The following is a 19,263-nucleotide window of genomic DNA, read 5'->3' on the forward strand; positions in this document are numbered from 1 at the left end:
AAGACACTCTGGCTTTTAGAGTTGCCAGAATTCTTGTGTTGGTTCTGTCTCATTTGTGTAGGCTGATGTTCCTTTGATCTTTTTGAATGTCCTGGGATGGGGCTTTTTGCTTTTATATTTTTTGTGCCCTTACTGTAGTATAAGTTGGGTTTAGTTGATTGTCTTAATTTCTGGATGCATCCAGGGGGCCAAGGCTTATCTCAGCACTCCTGGGCTGTGTGCTGTAACCCTGTGGGGCAGAGACCAGCCCCTGGCTTTGTTCTGTGGTCCCTTAAGATCAAACACCTGTTGCACTAGAGGAGCCAAGGTACTCCCAGTCTTCCGGCAAAAACACTCCAATGAGGGCTGCCAGCAAAAGTGCTCTGGTGGGGAAGGGGGGTGTGGGCAAGTGTGCACCAGTGAGGCAGCTGAGGGTAACTGCATACTGACAGAGTGGTTGGGGGGCATGGGTGTGTGCACACCAGTGGGGAAGTTGGGGGACCACACACATATGCACAATGGTGGGGTGGCTGTGGGCATGTGTCTATCAGTGAGGCAGTGGTGAGTTCCCCCATGCATACCAGTGTGGCAGTGGGTTATCCACACTCATGTGCTGGTGGGATAGTGGGAGGAGCCTGTGGGTGAGTACATGTCAGCTGGGGGATGCTGTAGGCAAGTGCCTGTTGGCAGGGGAGGCTGCAGCAAAGTGCACCAATGGAGGTCTGTCTGCAAAAGCACTCTGATGGGAGGGCAGGGGCTACCAGCAAAAGAGTTGTGGTGGTGGCCACTGGAAAGTGCTTTAGTGGGGAAGCTGAGGCTGTGCTGTAAGTTGGGGCAGACAGGGACCCTAGGAGAGACTGGCAGACAGAGGGGCATTCAGACCAGACTGGCCCAGGCCTGCAGGCATGACAGCACTATTCTCTCCAGGTCCGGCAGCTAACAAAGGCTATAGCCACCTAGAGAAGAGTGGTGAGTCTTGGGGTTGGGCACCCATGGCCATGTTCCACTGCAGCTGTCCCCATGCCAAACCCCCTAGACTCCATGCAAACTGGAGTTCTGTCTCTGCCAACTCTCTGGGTAGTTCTCCCTGCCAACTCAAATGTCTGTGTGGGTCATAGGGGTCTCCCACAGCTAGGATCCTGGAGATTCTTGATGAGAGTGGGCTGCTCCACACCAATTTTACTCACCCCTTCGTGAGGAGCTGCTCAGGGCCAGGAATGAGCCCTAGTGCTTGCCAACCTGGTGCAGGGTTTCTAGCTTCTTCCCCTCTCAGCCCTGTGGTCTGCCTCCTTCCTCTATCCACTCTCAATGCCTGATTTTTGAAGATGTGATCAGAGTGTCAGTCTACTTGATGTTCTTGTCTCTGTTGGTGGGAGAAGTTCTTCCTAGTTGCATCCAGTCAGCCATATTGGCCCTTTGTCCTTACTGCTAAACTTCTGATATCATGACCATTCTATGCTTATAGAACTAGGCAAAAGGAAATAGGAAATATCTGAGGGAGGGGGCAGGCTACTTAAGGTGGATAGGCAGTCATCCAAATAAAACAGAACCAGCACTAGAACTCAGGACCCTTGACCTGCAAACTGGATGAAGTTGCATCTCTCATTCTACTATTTATCCTTATATTTCCTAAAATGAAGCAAAACAAACCAAACTAAAACCAATTCACAAAGAAGAACAACTCCCATACCAATATAACTATTATCTCCTACTCCTACTCCTTAAATTTCTGCTCTCTTTTATGTTGACGCTCCTTCTTCTTGATTTCTCCTGCTATATTCCTCACTTAGAGGACACAGGTCTATTTTTCCTCAAAGCTGCTATTTCTCTAGAAATATATATATCAGGACCTTAAGTGATTAATTTCTTTAACTTTTTAGATCAAGTTCTTTTTATTAGACTGTAGCAGTATCTGCGTAAAAATACTTTGTGGAAGCATAATATGTAAAGCATAAAAAGTAGACCTATTTTGGTTGAAGTGGAGGGAGCAGATGCTTGAGACTCTGAGAATGACCCACAGAATCCTCAGCTGTAAAAGAACAGGAAGCAGTGGTCATCTGGGAAGATGTATTTCTTTAACAAAATGCAGTGGGGCCTCAGTATCCTACAGCCTTGTTCTTAGTCTTGCCAGGAGTGGTGTTAATAAAAAAAGTTCATGGCCAACTGCAGCCTTGATCCCTTGTGCTCGAGTGGTTGTCCTGCCTCAGCCTTCTGAGTAGCTTGGAATACAGGTGCATGCCACCTTGCCTTGCTAATTTAAAAAAAAAAGGGTCTTTTTGTTTTGTTTTTGTTTTTGGTAGAGACGGGTTGTTGCTGTGTTGCCCAGTCTGGTCTTGGATTAAAGTGTTGGTATTACAGATGTGGGCTACCATGCCCTGTCAATGAAACTTATTAAAGCTCAGTAAGGAAAACTTTATTCAGAACCATTGTGATCAGTATAGGGACCACTACAATGGGGTCTTGCAGTGCAGGACAGAGATTGGGCTTAACTCCAAATACAGCATGGGCAAATCAGAATTTATAGCAAGAAGCAGTGTGGGGGTCAGTGGATAGATAATTACTAAGTGGAAACATCAGGGGTAAAGGGTAAACTGACCTATCAGGATTCTTGCTGAAGACAACTCAGGGTGATCAGATGTCACTTGGTGGATGATGGGTAGAGGATGAGAGTATCTAGGACAATCAGATATTAAAGATGGGAGGTTCTGGCTAAACTGATTTAGCAGGGTTCTTTTGCTAAAACTGGATTTTACAAGGAAATGCACATATGGATCTAGGAGAATGTTCAGAATTCTGACTAAAATTTGGCGAAGCCAAAGAATATTTGGTCAGTTGGCTAGCATCTGCATGACTGTACAACACATAAAAGCCACTGTTTTTCTGCAACTGACACACAAATGTAAGGATTACAGAAATGAGGAAGGATGAAGGGGAGGAAGAACAGAAAAATCACAAGGGTAGTGGTGGGGAAGATTAGAGGTCCTAGCCTGCTACACTGTATTTGAGGGACGTGAAAACAGGGTGAGGATGCATCTCTGTGTACAGTTTTACCTGTGCTGGGCTTAAGAAATCAACATTACTGTGTTTAAGAGATAAATTATACCAGCAGTGTGGCTAAGGTGGTGATCTTTGCCAGTGTCAGGGACCTGGCTAGCAGCAGGAGGAATAGGCTATTAAGATCTGCAATGCTTTATGCTTCTGACTGTACAGGCTTCTGCACCAGGAAACACCAAAGCAGATGCTAGGGACTGGGGAAAGAAATATCAGTTCCTGAATAAACCTGTACCTATGACTGGGGCTGGTGCTATCTTACGTATTCTTACTGCACCCAGTGATCCAGGCCAATCTGGGAAAGAGCCTCAGCACTATCATTATTTCACCTGAAGCTCTGCTGCAAATGGCATTGCAGTTTTGTTGTGAACATAGGAAAATTACCCCGTGAGGCACATGGTCTAGACAACTTGACTAGCCACAAATGATCCCGGATATGGTAACCCTGACTAACAGGATCTATTGTTATTGATCATTCTTTCTGAGAGCCTTTTGTTCTGAGATGGTGATTTTTCAATTCAGAGCACCATTTCATATCATTCCTGAGATACTGGTACTACTCTTTGGTTTTCTTAGAACTGTCCCCCTATCTGTCCTCAGGTGAATGAAGGCCCTAGTTTTAATGATGGCATCTATGTATACACACAGAGAGACATGTAAAGGGTTCATTATTCCTAATGGAACTACAGAAACTTAGAGAAATAAAGCATTACCTGCCATTTTCATGATCAACGTTTGCAATAGAGTGCATAAATGCTTCAGTTTACAGAAATAGCTAGACCTTCCTGAACCCTCCCAGTGATTAATTAGAAAGCCTGTCTTACAGATTTTTCTCTCAGGTGTAGTAACCTTGTAGCCCTTACCATTAAGAACTAATAAATAAATGCTTGGTTAAGCATAAACAGGGTGATAGGCAGTGGAAGAGTGATGATCTTAGTTTTTATGCAATATGCTCACTCCGTCATTTTACCTTGGAGGACAAAATAAGATACAAAACCAAAAGTTGCAAAAGCAGCTACAGTGAGCAATGTGTGATTAACCAGTTAAAGAGTGTTAATATAGCCCTCACTGTGGATGAGCATCTTTGTGATTATATCATGATTAATTTTAAGAAATAAAAGTTCATGATTTCAGGAAAGCATTTCCAATCTTCAATTAAACTCAAGATATATACTGGGTAAAAACATCTAGTGGGTGAGGGACCAGATGTTTAAATTTACTTTTAAAAAAAGAAAAGGAAAAAGTACATTAGATCATAGGTAAGTATTCACAGTCAAATGGAAGGCTGCCCATTTAACAGATACTCGAGTATCTGATTTGCACAGATATTGTAAATTACCTATCATATTAAATACAGCTCCTCATCTCCTTCCCATATATTTTATGCTAACAAACTTCTGTAACAGCTGATTCCTTCCATCATCCTCTCTTTTTAGATACACTTTGAGAAATAATATGTCAAACTGGGAGCTTTGACAATCTTGAAATGATATCATAACCTTCAAAATTTCAGCTTCTATCATGAAAATGTTAATAAATAAAAATGTAAAGTTAACCCCATTATAGCTATGCAAACAGAATCCCACAACATGACAGTGTATTTAGAAAAAACATCAAACTGAATGACTATAAACAAACATTTGGATAAATACATCTGCGAATAATTTAGCTCAAAATTATCTTTAGAGGTGTAACAAATTACAAAATCTAGGCCACAGTATATGGTCAAATCATGAGTTTTTCTTATTGGGGAAATGGTGGTTCTTCAAATAGAACAAATTTGTACTTCTTTGATAATTGCTAATTCAAAGATTTCCTTTAAACCAAAATAGCGACTTGAGACAAATAGCAAAATATATTCTTAAGGCATTATAGTTTCGGTTGACATTTTTCTCTTTCAGAGTTCAAGCTCACATTAAAGTAGCTACTCAAGACTCTGCCTCACACTTTGAATAATTTCCAAAATATAAAATTACTCGTTACTTGGGTAAGCGAGCCATGGATTATGTGTGAATGAGGAATAAGAGAGCTACCTAAAAAATCACCATTTGATTCTTTGCAAGTCCTTTTTCTGTCACACTAAGTTAGCATTGCATTCAAACAAATGAAAAAAAAACTAAAGACTATCAAGTTAAATTGTAGACTATTTATGGAAAAATAAATTCCTTTAGCTTCCTTTGTAATTCCCTCAAAGATTAACAGTGTGCCACTGTGAGCATCTTGCATAAGCTGATTGAATGGTTTTACCTTTTGTTTTTCCTTCAAGAGAAATGAAATGGATGGATACACAAAAGACAGCATCAAAAAGATACCTCATTTTTCTGGGTATTTAAAACCGTTCTCTGACTAAACTGTTTATATGCCCTCCTCTCCTCTACAGGGGGCAGTTAATCATCACTCAAAAGTTCCCCATTCAGGAATAACTTCAGTATTTGGTGAACATCTTTCTAGACATCTGTAATACTAAGACAAAGAGAAGGAAATGAAATATCTTTTAAAAGTGGGACAATTTCATAGATTCTGGCTTCAATAATAGATAATCAAAGAAAAAAATGAAGTGAAAGAAAAATTGTTGGGAATTCAGAGAAACGTTTCTTCACTATGAGTTGTTAGAATTCCTTGAAAATTCCTCTAAATGTAATTTTTAAAACACCATGAAAGAACTGTAAGTGGCTGAAACATTAGTACTTAAAACAGGATCTCCTGAGAGCTGATTGTAAAAGATGTACTAACATATCATGGTTTTTCCTATCACTGCCCTTTTTCTCCACCCTTGGGTAGTTGGTGTTTGTGTATCTGTGGGTATGTGTAATTACTTTTACACTCTCAGGATTTATAACATTTAACTATGATTTCCGTGATTATTTAATATATATATATATATATATATATATATATTTTTTTTTTTTTTTTTTTTTTTTTGAGACTGAGTCTCGCTCTGTCGCCCAGGCTGGAGTGCAGTGGCGCGAACTCAGCTCACTGTAAGCTCTGCCTCCCGGGTTCCCGCCATTCTCCTGCCTCAGCCTCCCGAGTAGCTGGGACTACAGGCGCCCGCCACCACGCCGGCTAATTTTTTTTTATTTTTAGTAGAGACGGGGTTTCGCCGTGTTAGCCAGGATGGTCTCAATCTCCTGACCTCGTGATCCGCCCGTCTCGGCCTCCCAAAGTGCTGAGATTACAGGCATGAGCCACCGTGCCCGGCCCAATCTTAGATATTTTTATATAGTATTTTACTTTGATTCATCTCTTGCTAATAATTATCATGGATGCCATAATCCCTAGGCTCTTACTTGCTTGAGAATGTTGTCTTTATATTGGATCATATTTTATTGCCCTGGAAATGTTGCCATCCACCCATTGCTATGTAGAAATTGCTGCTTTGAAAAAGTTTAAGACGCACCTGATTTTCCCCCATTCCATGACTTGCTTTGTCAGTTAGGATGCCCATATAATTTTATCCTTAGAGAACAGAAAAACTGTATTAGCATATGTTTTAACATTATTTTGTGTTAAGGTTTTTTCAGATATAAAGGACACTTGCACTATACAGATCAAATCTTTCTTCAGTAAAGTTTTCTTATATGTTAGTTTTTTTGTTCCATTATTTTCTTCAGAAATAGTAATTTTGTGATTCTTGGTTCTCCTTTTTCTCTCTGCTGCATCTATCATCTCTATAGTAATTTTTACATAGTTCTTTTAACCTAATTTGGTTTTTGAGATTTATTTTCTTTGTCTTTATTTCTCAATTCTAGCCTCTATGACTTTGTTTTGAAGAGCATATATTATAATTTTTATTGCCTTTAATGAGGCTTTTATGTTTATTATGATTTCCAGTTTCTCTTTCATTTCTTTATGAGTTTTCCAGATCAATTTTCATCTGCCACTATTTCGTTGTGTCACTTTTTTGAAGTCTTTTTAGATTGTTTTCTAGAGGCTGTGTTGTCTGTAATTCCTTAGAGACTCTGGAGAACTATTTTTTTTGAATACTTTCTGTGTTTCTCTGTGCCATTCCTCTTCAGATTATGTTCTTCATTTGCCTTTTGTTTATTGTCCCTTTTTCCTTCAGGTTTTATGCATAGGTCAAAGTTGGTTTCTTTTTGCTGATACGGTAAGCAGGATACCTTGTACAGGACAGATTGATTCTTATTTGTTTATTTGTGCTCTGTGGCTTTTTCAAAGAAGCCTGTATGTTTATTCTTATTATCTTCTTCAAAGGCTCTTCTGATTCTTGCATCATGAATATTATGAGGTCAGTGTTGAGAACCTTTAATCTAATGTCCAAATATTTCTTATACATCAAAGGTTTCCTGAAACTCACACCATGGTTTCTTTTTATCTCTTTCCCTGTCTCAGTGCTTGTCTGTCACAGTCCTTCAGTCTCTCCTATAAGGTCTCATCACTTTACATCAACCATTTATGGACTAACTTTTCCTTCCTTCCACCCTCAAGTGACATAGGATGTTTGCGAAAACAGTTTTAGGGCTTATATACACTGGGAATAGAGGAATTCGCAGAAGATCAAATCAATTCTGTAGAAAATACCACATTGCTGTTCTTTTCTGGTTTGGGGAGGTGGAAAGCATATTTCTAAAACAGTATCATTTTTAGTTATTTATTTTGAAATGATTTTATGTTGTTATATGAGGAATTATGTTTCTTTTACTCTCCAATTCAGAAATTGAGCCAGCAATGTTCTTTTCTCCTAATTAGGTTTTAGTTATATCTAGGGGCTCCCTAGGTGCCCATGGCCAGCAATTCTAATATAAATAAAAATGCAGTATCATACTCTGTTCTATTACAATCATCAACTGAGTTAAAGCAGAACCCACTGAGATGTCTACTAAACAGTGAAGGAAACATTTATGAAATGTGTGGTCCCCAGAAAGCACTTTTTACACTAGTTCCAAAACAACCCCAGGTGTTGCAAAGAGGTAAGTTTATATATCACCTTCTTTTTGAAATAATCATTTCCCACACCTTCAGAACTTTTCCCAGCAGCCCTGTCCTGGTTCTAGTCTGCCAGAGATCTTTGGCACTCAAATAAAGTGGGAGGCATCTCCTCAGTGCCTACTCCTCATCAAGAGTGTTTGTAATTGAAGACCAAGACAGATAAAGGACTATTCTTCTGACTAGAACAGGTTTAACTCAAATTGGCTTGAATTATTTTATTTTTTCAAGTATATGTTCCCAGGTATCCTGGCAACATTTCACCCCTATGTTTCCGTGGTGTTTAAACACACAGCAATATCACAATAACATAGAGGTAAAAAGGGGCTTTTAAAACAATTACAACATGGATTGAGCAGACCATAATACTTTCAAGAACCTGGATAAAACTGATAGGATTTGCCCTGTATCTTTCAAATCTTTTTTGTGCTTCCAGAATACAGGGGGGCTCACAGTCAAACACTTCTTTACCTTAAAGTCAGGCCGAACCTGTTCCTTAGGTTATGAAAAGCCAAACCATGGCTTCCATGCTTTATGCTATATTGGGGTCTAAGACATTAGTCTTAAGTTAGGCATAGTTGAACAATTGCAGAACTGTTCATTAATCATCATATAGAGCTATCAAATATATTTGGGCATATAGTTCCTGTGTTTTTTTTTTTAAGCCCATGAATATCTGAAATATTTATAAAACAAATGGTTTATAGGCCAGGCGCGGTGGCTCACACCTGTAATCCCAGCACTTTGGGAGGCCAAGGCAGGCGGATCACGAGGTCAGGAGATCGAGACCATCCTGGCTAACACAGTGAAACCCTGTCTCTATTAAAAATGCAAAAAATTAGCTGGGTGTGGCGGCGGGCGCCTGTAGTCCCACCTACTTGGGAGGCTGAGGCAGGAGAATGGCATGAACCCGGGAGGCGGAGCTTGCAGTGAGCCGAGATAGCGCCACTGCGCTCCAGCCTGGGCGACTGAGTGAGACTCCATCTCAAAAAACAAAACAAAACAAACAAACAAAAAAACCAAATGGTTTATAGTAGCATGCTGTAAGGTCATTTATTTTTTCCAGCAAATTAATGCACTTTACATATCTGTTTCAACTGAGGACTTAGAATGTCAATAAATATTCTTTCAGGGAAAATATCATTAAAGCTAATATAGAAAATATAAAGCAGAATAGCATTTGACAGACAAACTGTATATAAGTAAAACAAACAAACAAATAAAATTTAACAGACCTCATTTATTTTTGCTCACAGGTAAACTCAGTCCAAGATGCTAATGAGAATTCTAAGCATAAAGCAAGGGAGAACACTTACCTCCCGGACTGACTTAAAAACATAAAGCTTACGTTTGAATTAATTAACATCTGTTATTCAATAATTCAATTCCACAAACATTTACTGTACATATAGTATAAGGCAATGAGTTAGATGCTATGAGATATTAACAGACATACCAGACATGAGTCTGACAGAGTGAACCATCTAGTAATTGGGAGATGAAGCACGTAAACAGGTAACTGCAATGAAAGGCAAGTTGGCAATGCTACAAAATGCACAAACAAAAGGCTAAGACAGCACAGAGACCAGAATATTAACATCTAGCTGAGAGTTACAGAGAAGGCTTCATGTGGGAGTGAACATTTGAGCTGAAACTTAGAGGATGGGAAAGATGGAGCTGGGGCTAGAGATTGGGGAGGAATTCTAGATGAAGGGCGCAGCATGATCAAAGGCATGGAAATGTGAACGTATTAGAGTGTTTGTGAACAAATGGAGCATAGCTTGTCCAAGAGGGAGATGTGTTAGACAGTGGTGGAAAGAAGCAAGTGTTTGAACTTGAAAATGGGCCAGGGCTTATTCATACAAGAATAAGTAGTTTTCAAGTTTTGCTGTACATTCAGAATCACTCTGGGGATCCTATTAAAATTCTAGTTCTCAGGCCCATCCCAAAAATTTGTATGCAGTAAGTCTGAAGGATATTGGTCTGTGCATTTACATTTTCCGTGAGTGCTCTAGATCATTTTGATGTTTGTGGTCCACAGACCAAACTTTAAGAAAAACCCATGTGGGGATTGGAAAGGAATTCTTCAGGATTTAAATTTTATAATTTTAGGTAATGGAAGTTTTCATGTTTTTGCTCAGTGAAAATTCGGTCAGTTTCAGTAACTCTGTTTGAATTTGTTTATGGCATTAAATGTTTTTTATAACATGAAAACAGACAATGAGCTTTTTAAAGAAAACCATATTGATAAAATATAATCATAGAAACGCACATAACACATACACACACCCCTGAACAGTCCAGATTCTAGAAATCTCTATTCTACCAAAAACAGTGTTCAGAAAATGAAGCATGCAAGTCTAAAACTTCTGTAGTTTGAAATGTTGGTATTCAGAAGCAGGGTGAGACATCAAATGCTTTGCACATCAGTAGGTCTGGTAGAAAAGAAATTTAAATAAGAGATGAACTATGCTGTGGGGCAGTAAGGAGGACTTACATGTAGCTGACCTGTCAGTGTTAAGTTGAAAAGGGGTGTGCTCATGCTTGCATAAACCTCCATGCTACTTTTACTAATTAACACGTGTAAAAATATTAGGAAAATTTTCAGTAGGGTAATGACTTTCTTTACCTGTTTATAATTTATTTTTCTTCTAAGCTTTTTTAATGGTGGCTAGAATCCTGCAGTAGACATCACATTCTTGATTTTTTTTTGACAGCATTGCCACATTTCCATCCTTTTGGTGTTTCTTAATTTCAAACTCTGCATTTTGACAGCTCAACCCTGTTGATTAATGTCTTCTAGGAACCCCTATATGGCCTGCCTGTTAGTGATCTAATTTTGTGCTGGAATGCCTGGGCTGGTATGTTGAACCGATTCACCACCCAGGTGGCTACATTTGGACTAAATGAGCTGTGAAGGGTTTCATCTTTGCCCATCACAGTCTTCCTTCGCGGAGCCCCACAGTATGCAGCCACTGCTTCGACATGATTTGTCACAAGCCATCAATAGAAAATAAATTATTGCCATTCTCACTTGTCAATGGGCTTGTCTTCACTTCAGCTGGCCTAATGATTGGAAGCTCAAAGGGAACATTTCCCATCTTTGCGGAGCATGATTATGACCGAATGCACTGCTCCCCTATGCATCTTGGCCAGTAAAAACACGTAGGGAAAGCAAATTAATTGGCTGTTTTGCGCCAGTGATTAGAACATTACACTGAAGTCTGCAGCAGAAACTGGTATTAGGCAAGCAAGATTAGGTCGGTTCTGAGTTTTATTTGCTTAGTGCAACATGATTAGCAACTGCTTCATTCAAGGCTAGTGCACTTGCTGCTGCAGTAGAAAATCCTTATAACATAATGATGCTGCTTACTTCTAAGCTGATAAGCATGTTCCAGGCAGAAATCAAAATCTCTTTGGGAAGGAAGCAAATGAGGAAATGTAACAGAGAACTCATCAAATGGCTTTAGAGTCATTCTTATGTCTGGTACTTTTGAAAATTACATTCTTAGGAAACTGGCTCTGCAAGCTATATTTGCAGAATGTAGAGGTGGTAATTGTGTCAGTTCAGGAGACAAAGAATAAAAGGACCCAAGGAGCAATAAGAAGTAGAAGGTGACACCTTTCAATGAACTAACTAAAAATGAGCTTGCTTTAAAAGAAACATAAAATTCTTTTTTTTACAAACTACAGAAAGAGCTAGAAGAGCAAAAGATACCACGGCATCAAGTCAGACCTCATAATTAAATACAGAGATGCAATAGATCAAAGAAGAAACTGTATTAAAAAATTAGGTCTAGGGTGTGGGTTTAGTTTCCCTGTTAACAGCTTTGCCTGGAGTATAATGACAAGAGGCTTTATCTAACAGAATAATAAACAAAGATGTAGTGTACAAGTAAAAGAATGCCTGACACTTTAATTATTTTAAACATGATAGTGTTTTAGATTTTGGTCATGTCTCCAAAGCTAAGCAATTTTTATTATTGCCCCATCTTGTCTACCACTACCCAGGAATAAGAGAGACAAAAATACTAGCAACAAAGATCAAAATCTGAGTTCCTGGCTTCCATTTTCTCTGGCCTTCTCAGTGGGTTATTTTTCCATCTTTTTGTCTGTTCTTTAGCCTAGATATGTCTCAAGAACACAACTAAAACTTCAGATGATGTACAGTTTAGAAACACTAACAGTGTAGTTTCATGTTCATTTAATTTAGCTTGGGTTTCACCTATGACACAAAGAATGACACCTGTGGTTTAAGAACACTAAACTGCCCCTTCTTGGTACCAGTAACTCAAATGCATGGAAGTTTCTCCACATGTTATAGACATTTTGGTTTACAAACTCTTTGTGGTTTTATTCCTCTCCCCTTCATATGAATTACTATCTTCTGGTATTTAGAAACATAGGGTTATTAGGCTCCCAAGTCACCCCTTTGGTGTCTGGATTAAGGTCTCAGGTTATCACGCTGATTCCTTCCTTCACATGGTTAGTGTTCCTTGCTCTAGGAAGGCTTCCCTGAACAATGCCTTATTTGCCCCCATCCTGAACTGTATTTCCTGCTTCCTCTATTGAAGCACACTAGATCTTTTACTTCTCCTTCACATTCTTGTCTTAGATTATTAAAGTAAGATCTATCTTCTGTATACTTTGTCCACTATCTTGAGTCCTACCTGCAATTCATTTTTTCTCTTATCTTTGTATTTTGCCCTTTTTTTTTTTTGTAGTTTGCAGACCCTGTTCCCTACTGGATATTATCTGCATCTGATCATATTGGATCCAAGTGAAGATTCTTCATTTTATTTAACTCCAGGATCATCATATTTTCTTACAAAGCATATCCTGAACTATGTTCTCAGATATAACTAGGTATTTTATACATATGTACCTGAATACAAATTGATGCCTTTTAGAAATTATGTGCCCATACCTGAATAAACACTGGCAAGTTAAGTGAGAGATTATCTGATATATATGAATACATGATGTTACTCTTCATTAATACATAGGTGGAATTTGCTAGCCAATGGCTGCCTTAATCTATGCTATTTATTCAATGATTGCTATTAATATTAAAACTATTGTATGATTTCAACATATACTTGTGATACTTAATATTTATTAGATAGTGAGGATTTATACGATAAACATTTGTCCCCCATGGATTTGTGCCTGAAAGAAGAAATATTTTAAATGCAAAGTAACCTCGTGTTTCTCAAACTTTTCCCAAACAAATAAGTGAAACGATCGAATTCTTCAAAGTGAAAATAAACACTCTTGTTTCATACAGTTTTGTTTATATATTGCCCATAATTAGATTTATGGAAAGAGTTCAATGTCAAGACTGGAAAATGGAGTCTTACGGAGCCACTGTATCAAGGTTTTACAACATACATGTGAACATTTAGGAGACAACTTCATCAAGAAACATGAAGAGTCTGAGATTTTTCCCTTGCTTTTAAGCTAACCAGATAGCCTGCTAAGATTTAATAAATGCCAGCAGAAGACATAAGGCTATCAGGAGAGAGGCAAAGACCTTAATTACTCATGGCACTGTGGGCAACATAAGCTTCACATTTACGTTGGATACCCTTAGTCACCCCACTCCCAAGTCTCACAGGAGGAATGCAGAGTGGCCCAAGTGGATACTGCATGTACAGTGAATTTGTGTCACGGCTAAGGAAACTCAGTTTGGGAACCCCAATCTTATTAGGGGGCTACTAGCAAACCAGCCCGACCTTTGCCCAGGAAGGAGTCATTATCTTTATTATCCCATTAGAGAAATAAATCTGCTTTCTGCCCTGAGGGACTCAATATCTTGAGGCTGTCTGCTATGCAAAGCTCTTTGAACAGATAGTCTGGGACAAAAGCCACCACAAGACATGTAAAAATGCCATGGAGAACTACCATCTTAACAAAGTTTTAAATAATATGAATCATATTAATTATTAAGAGTACTTATATGATCCAGATTACTGTGTAAAATATGTTATGTACATTATCTCATTTAATTCTATCAATAGCTCTATGAAATAGGTAATATTATCCCATTTCATAGATAAGGAAATTGAGGCACTCTAAGATACGTAACTTGACCAAAGACTTAGGATTGTAACTCCTGTTTGTTTGACTCTTGGGTGTTTCACAGGCTCTCTCCCCACAAAAGACTTTTTCTCTGGTGTTCTCCATCTCAATCAATGACAGCATTCATCCAGTGGCCACAGGAGAAATTTGGGCATCATAATTTTCCTTTTTTTCTGGTTTCATAAACCTCCAAGTCCTATTGATATTTTCTAGTATATAATAAATATATCTTGAATGAGTACTTTCTGTTGGTAATATAAGTTAGACTACCATTATCTCTGGCTAGAATGGCTGCAATAGTGACTTCCAAATTGATATTGCAGTCTCCTATTCCACCCTCCTAATACTACCTCTTTTAGCTAGAATCAGCTCTCTACAAAGCAATCTGATGACGTTATTTCCCTATCTAAAACCTTTCAATGATTCTCCATATATTTATCCTCAGGTTAAATATAAATTCCTTGAACAGCCCACAGAAGACCTTTATGATGGGGCCCAGACTCATCTTTTATCTACTTAGCCCTTCGACTTTGACTTCCCACCATAAACAACATTGTTTATGTCTGGGAAAGTCACATTCTCACTCACCTTGAGTGATACAGGTGCTGTTTTCTACTTTGGAATATTATTTCCATCTTCACCTTCACTTCTCTGCCCCTTCCCTCCAGCCTGGCCTGGCCAACTGCTATTAAGATGTCATTCCCACTGTGAAGTTTGCTGTTGCTCCTAATCTGCATGGAGTGCCCTTTCTCTTGTTCCAGGAAGCACCTGTACTTCTCTGATCATGGCACGTAACATGCTGGACTGTAACTGCTTTGTTATCTGTCCATGCATACTACTTTCAACTCCAGGATGATAGGAACTGTGTCTTATTTACCATTTTATTTAAAATGCCAAAGTACCTAGCACACATCACATACACAATGACTTATTTTTATTTTTAATTTTTAGAGATGGAGTCTTGCTAGATTGGCCAGCTGGTCTCAAACTCCTGGCCTCAAGGGATCTACCTGCATCAGCCTCCCAAAATGCTAGGATTATAGGCATGAATCACTGCACCCGGCCCTGGATAATTTTTAAATTAGTACATGGGTATACACGTAAATGAGTAAATGAGTAGACAGAAAATATTTCCTATATTTTCCCTGCAATTAGTGTGCTGCATGGAAAAGAGGATCTCTATAAAAATCATACCCTTCCCTCCTATATCAAGTAATTGGAAAAATATTTATTTGAAAGGAAATAAAAATAAAACCCTCGAAAAAATAACCAAAAGGAACCCCTTTTAAATAGACTTATTCATTGAGGCAAACCAATTATATAAGAGAAGTTTCTTTTCATTTTACCCTTGTCTCACTTCAACATCCTCTCCTGATGGTAGCATCACCCTTCCCTTCCCCCAATACCTGAAGTGTTCGGCTGACTTTAGTTGCTCTGAGCCCTCCACTCTAGTGGCCCTAGGGCTTGTATTCTCTGGGAAACTCCTCTGGTCCTGAGCCATCTTTATTCTTGCTTCAATCAAACCAAATTTCTTCCTACCCTCCTTGCAAATATAACCCTGTCTGATGTCTTAATGGCTCCTCATGGCTTAAGAAATTATTTTAGCATTTTAGAAGTTAAAATGCCTCAATTCAGTTGAAAGGTAGATAATAGTAAGTACTTGAGTAACTGTGACCAGTTACTGAACTTTAAGACACCCTTCAAATCATATTTTCCAGGCAAACTCTTTTCTTTACATTCATGTGAGGGCCTAGCCTGAGTTTTGAGAAAAAAACAACCAACAAACAAACAGCAAAACAAAATAAGAAAAAAAAAAAAAAACCACCACTGAAATATTTTGAATATACACATGAAATTCAATATTTGGTCAAGATGAGGATAATCTAAATCAAAATATTAAAGTGACATTAACTTGTTTCCTATTTATATTCATTAATGAAATACAGCAGCCAAGTTTTTTAAAAAGACAAGAGAAAAGTGAAAGTTTCAGAGGGGTGGCTTTGGAAGTTGACAGCACTAGGTGACAAGTGTTCAGGGGATCAGACAACAAGAGGGAATGATGGTGAAGAAAAGGAAAAGAAGGCTCAAAAATGGCAATCAAGAGAAGATAAAGGCAGAAAATAAATCTGAATCTATTACCAAAGGAAAGCAGAAGCTAATGAAAGTGGTAAAAATAAAAGATGGACCAAGTGTGCATAATGCAGAAATGTCCATCTGGCAGGTACATTGCGCATAGGCCAGAGGAGAAACCAACATGAGAAACACATCAGGACAAAGAAAAGGCCGGTGGTTGGGAATGGAGAAAAGGGATTCAACGGAATAAAAATTTGGCCTTAGGCTTAGTGTGGGAGTTGTGAAGAGTCAAATACATTTTTTTTCAAATTGATAAGTTCGAATATTGACAAACAATGTAGAAATATGGTTTTGTTTGGAGATAAATATGAGGCGAAGATGGAAAGAAAGATTGAGGAATAAAAGTCTGTTCTCTTTTATTACTGAAAATCTCATTTGCCTAAGTAGTCTACTTGCTTTCTGTGCTTCTCTCTTCCGATTTTCCCTTTTTAATCTTAATCTAACTTGGCCTTGCTGAGACTTAAACTGGTGAATGGTTCTTCTTTCCTGAAAAGCTTTCCTCGCTTGATTCCTCACACTCTTCTCTCCTGGTTGCCCTTCTACTCTTAGCTCCTCCTCCATCTGTCTCTAGCCCTCTCCTCTTAACACTATAAACCCATCCTTGGCCATCTCATAACCTCACATCTCATAAACCCCTAAGCATCCCTAAGGACTCTCGTGACCCAGACTTCCCTGATAAGCTCTGAATCCATATTTGTTATTCTAGACAGTTTCATCACTATGATCTCCTGGCACTTCAATCTCCAGACTAGTACTCATTATCTCACTGTCCACTTCCTGTTCCTGATGGTCCCATGCCGGGTTCCTCTAGTATGATTTTAGTCTAGTATGGTGTGTCTAGGAAAGATAACCCAACTCATCCCATAAAAAAAGAGGCTCTCTCCCAACGTGCTTTCTTTAGGCTGGTACAATACCCCCAACACATCACCTTAACATTATTGTTAGTTTGGAACTATAGATGAGCTGGTTTATTTGGCCCTAAGTAAGTATTGGTTCTCTCCAGTTGGAGAGAGAAGAAAGCAGGGTAAGAATATGGTAAAGCAGTGTAAATGAATATGGTAAAGGAAGATCACTGTGGAAGTAAATGGAAGGGATTTGGCCTGAATCTGAAAATTCAGTTTGGGACTCTTTAGGGGTGAAGGGGGTAGTAGTGGGAATAGAGACGAGAAAAATTTGTACGCTGAGAGAAACATTGGTGGGAGGCTGTTCCATTCAGATGGAGTGGAAGGTAGGTTTAATTGCTGCTATTGGGCTTTTTTACCTGATTTTTAACAGGAGGAATCCAGGAGGAATAAAGGGATTAGCCTGTGATAAGAGGGGATAAAAGGCAAGGATTACGTGGTCCTGGGGGACCCAGGGCTCCTGTTCATACTAAAGGGCTTGGTCTATCCTGAACAGGTTAACATCAACACCACTACGACCATATTTGGGGAGGAGAGCCATTTTTCTCCGTCTTCTCTCTTCCCCCACATAGAAAAGATTCACAAGAATTATCTCTAAGAACTTCTCAATGCAGCAGTATTAGACTAGACAAGCCACAAAGGAACAGGAAATAGCTTCCTAATTTTTTTTCACATATTTAATTCTCTACCGTTGCCCTTTATTTGGTGATAGTTTAGGAAAACTGAAAAGTACAGAAACAGATTAGATGAAAATCCATATTTAATCCTCCAGTTGTCAAATTTCCATGAATCTATGTTAATTAAATAACTTGAATCAGGTCCTCATTTACACATTTACTCCTTAATTATTGTGATTATCTTGACTTTAAAATTCTGCATCAACTGGAAATGAGTCCCACAAAACAAAAAATATTATGACATATCCATGTTGACATAAGAGGAAAATATGAACATTTCAAAGGAGTTTTTTCTCTTTTACTATGTATACATGTAGGAGGTTGAGTATGAAGTAACTATTCAAACATTTCAGAACTCGAGTATCTTGATAACCAAAGGAAGCATTTAAAAATTTAAATTATTCATATCTTTCATTTTCTATCTGGTGAGTGTAGACACCATTTTCAAATGCCTTACATGTCATTTAAAAAAACTTTCCTTAAAATGGAAATAAATAGCATAGTGAAAAAACTTAGCAAGAGAATAAAAGACTTTTACTCTTACAAATATACATTCTCAGTGGTATCTGATTTCACATCTTTTGCTTCCATTACAGCTGAGCAGAGCCCCATAAATGAGAAGCCACGAAGACTTGAGGTTATACAGTGATCCACAGTTGCCACAGAACTGAGCAGTGAGTGAAACCCTGGTGTCACACATGCGATTTCATCATGGGCTGAACTCCTGGTCCACTGAGCAGCATATTTAGTCATACATACCCATACTGTAGATAGCCCTATATTTTGAAATGACAGTCTTGATTTAAGTTTTGCTTTCTGAAAACGTACTTCAAAGATAGAGAATTATTAGACCAGGGCAGAGAAGATAGAAGTATAGTCCAGGAAGAACACTTTTGTTATTCATATATTTATATCAGTGTTTTTTAAAAAGGGACACACAAATAATATTATAGAGATTTAATGTGCAGTAGTGAGAACATAAGAACTATTTGGGACTGAGAAGTATATAATACTAAGGGATTGTGTGAATAATACTTAGATTCACTTATAAAGCGATACGTTTTTTATCAAAATAAGAAGGTGGGGATGCTGCAAACGTCTCATTGTTGGGCCTTCTTATAACTCTTGGGTATATTGCCCAACAGTATTACAATCATAAAGCTCATTGAGTCAAGGTAATGAAACTCAGGGAACATTGAATATATGCAATGTTTGTTTACAAAATCATCATGTGATAGAATAACAATAAAACACAAACATGTAGGTATTCTAAAAATGAAACACCATTAGTAACTCCAAAGTTAGTAAAGGATGTGGGCTTACCAAGAAAGCCATATAATTATATTTATATCTCAGTTTCACATCAAAAAGCAAATATTGGAGCAGTAATGACACTCCTTAGAAATGACTTGAATGAATGCTTCTGGAATCCTAAACCTCTTATAGTTTCCCAAGCTCAAATGCTGTTTCATACCTTTTGCTCATGCTTTTCT

General features: G+C 38.4%; 1 protein-coding gene and 1 long non-coding RNA gene across 16 annotated transcripts in view; one reads left to right on the forward strand and one right to left on the reverse strand.

The window, feature by feature from the left end:
- The window catches only part of LOC123574125 (uncharacterized), a 240,574-nt gene that overhangs the window by 87,192 nt on the left and 134,119 nt on the right, over window positions 1–19,263 (forward strand). The window contains exon 4 of the long non-coding RNA XR_006699037.3: window positions 18,367–18,444. This is a non-coding gene — a long non-coding RNA (uncharacterized lncRNA). The remainder of the gene's footprint in view (window positions 1–18,366; window positions 18,445–19,263) is intronic.
- KIAA0825 (KIAA0825 ortholog) overlaps window positions 1–19,263 on the reverse strand; it is a 473,576-nt gene that overhangs the window by 45,621 nt on the left and 408,692 nt on the right. The window lies entirely within an intron of this gene.

The sequence above is a fragment of the Macaca fascicularis genome, chromosome 6 (assembly GCF_037993035.2).
Source record: "Macaca fascicularis isolate 582-1 chromosome 6, T2T-MFA8v1.1".
Classification (NCBI taxonomy): domain Eukaryota; kingdom Metazoa; phylum Chordata; class Mammalia; order Primates; family Cercopithecidae; genus Macaca; species Macaca fascicularis.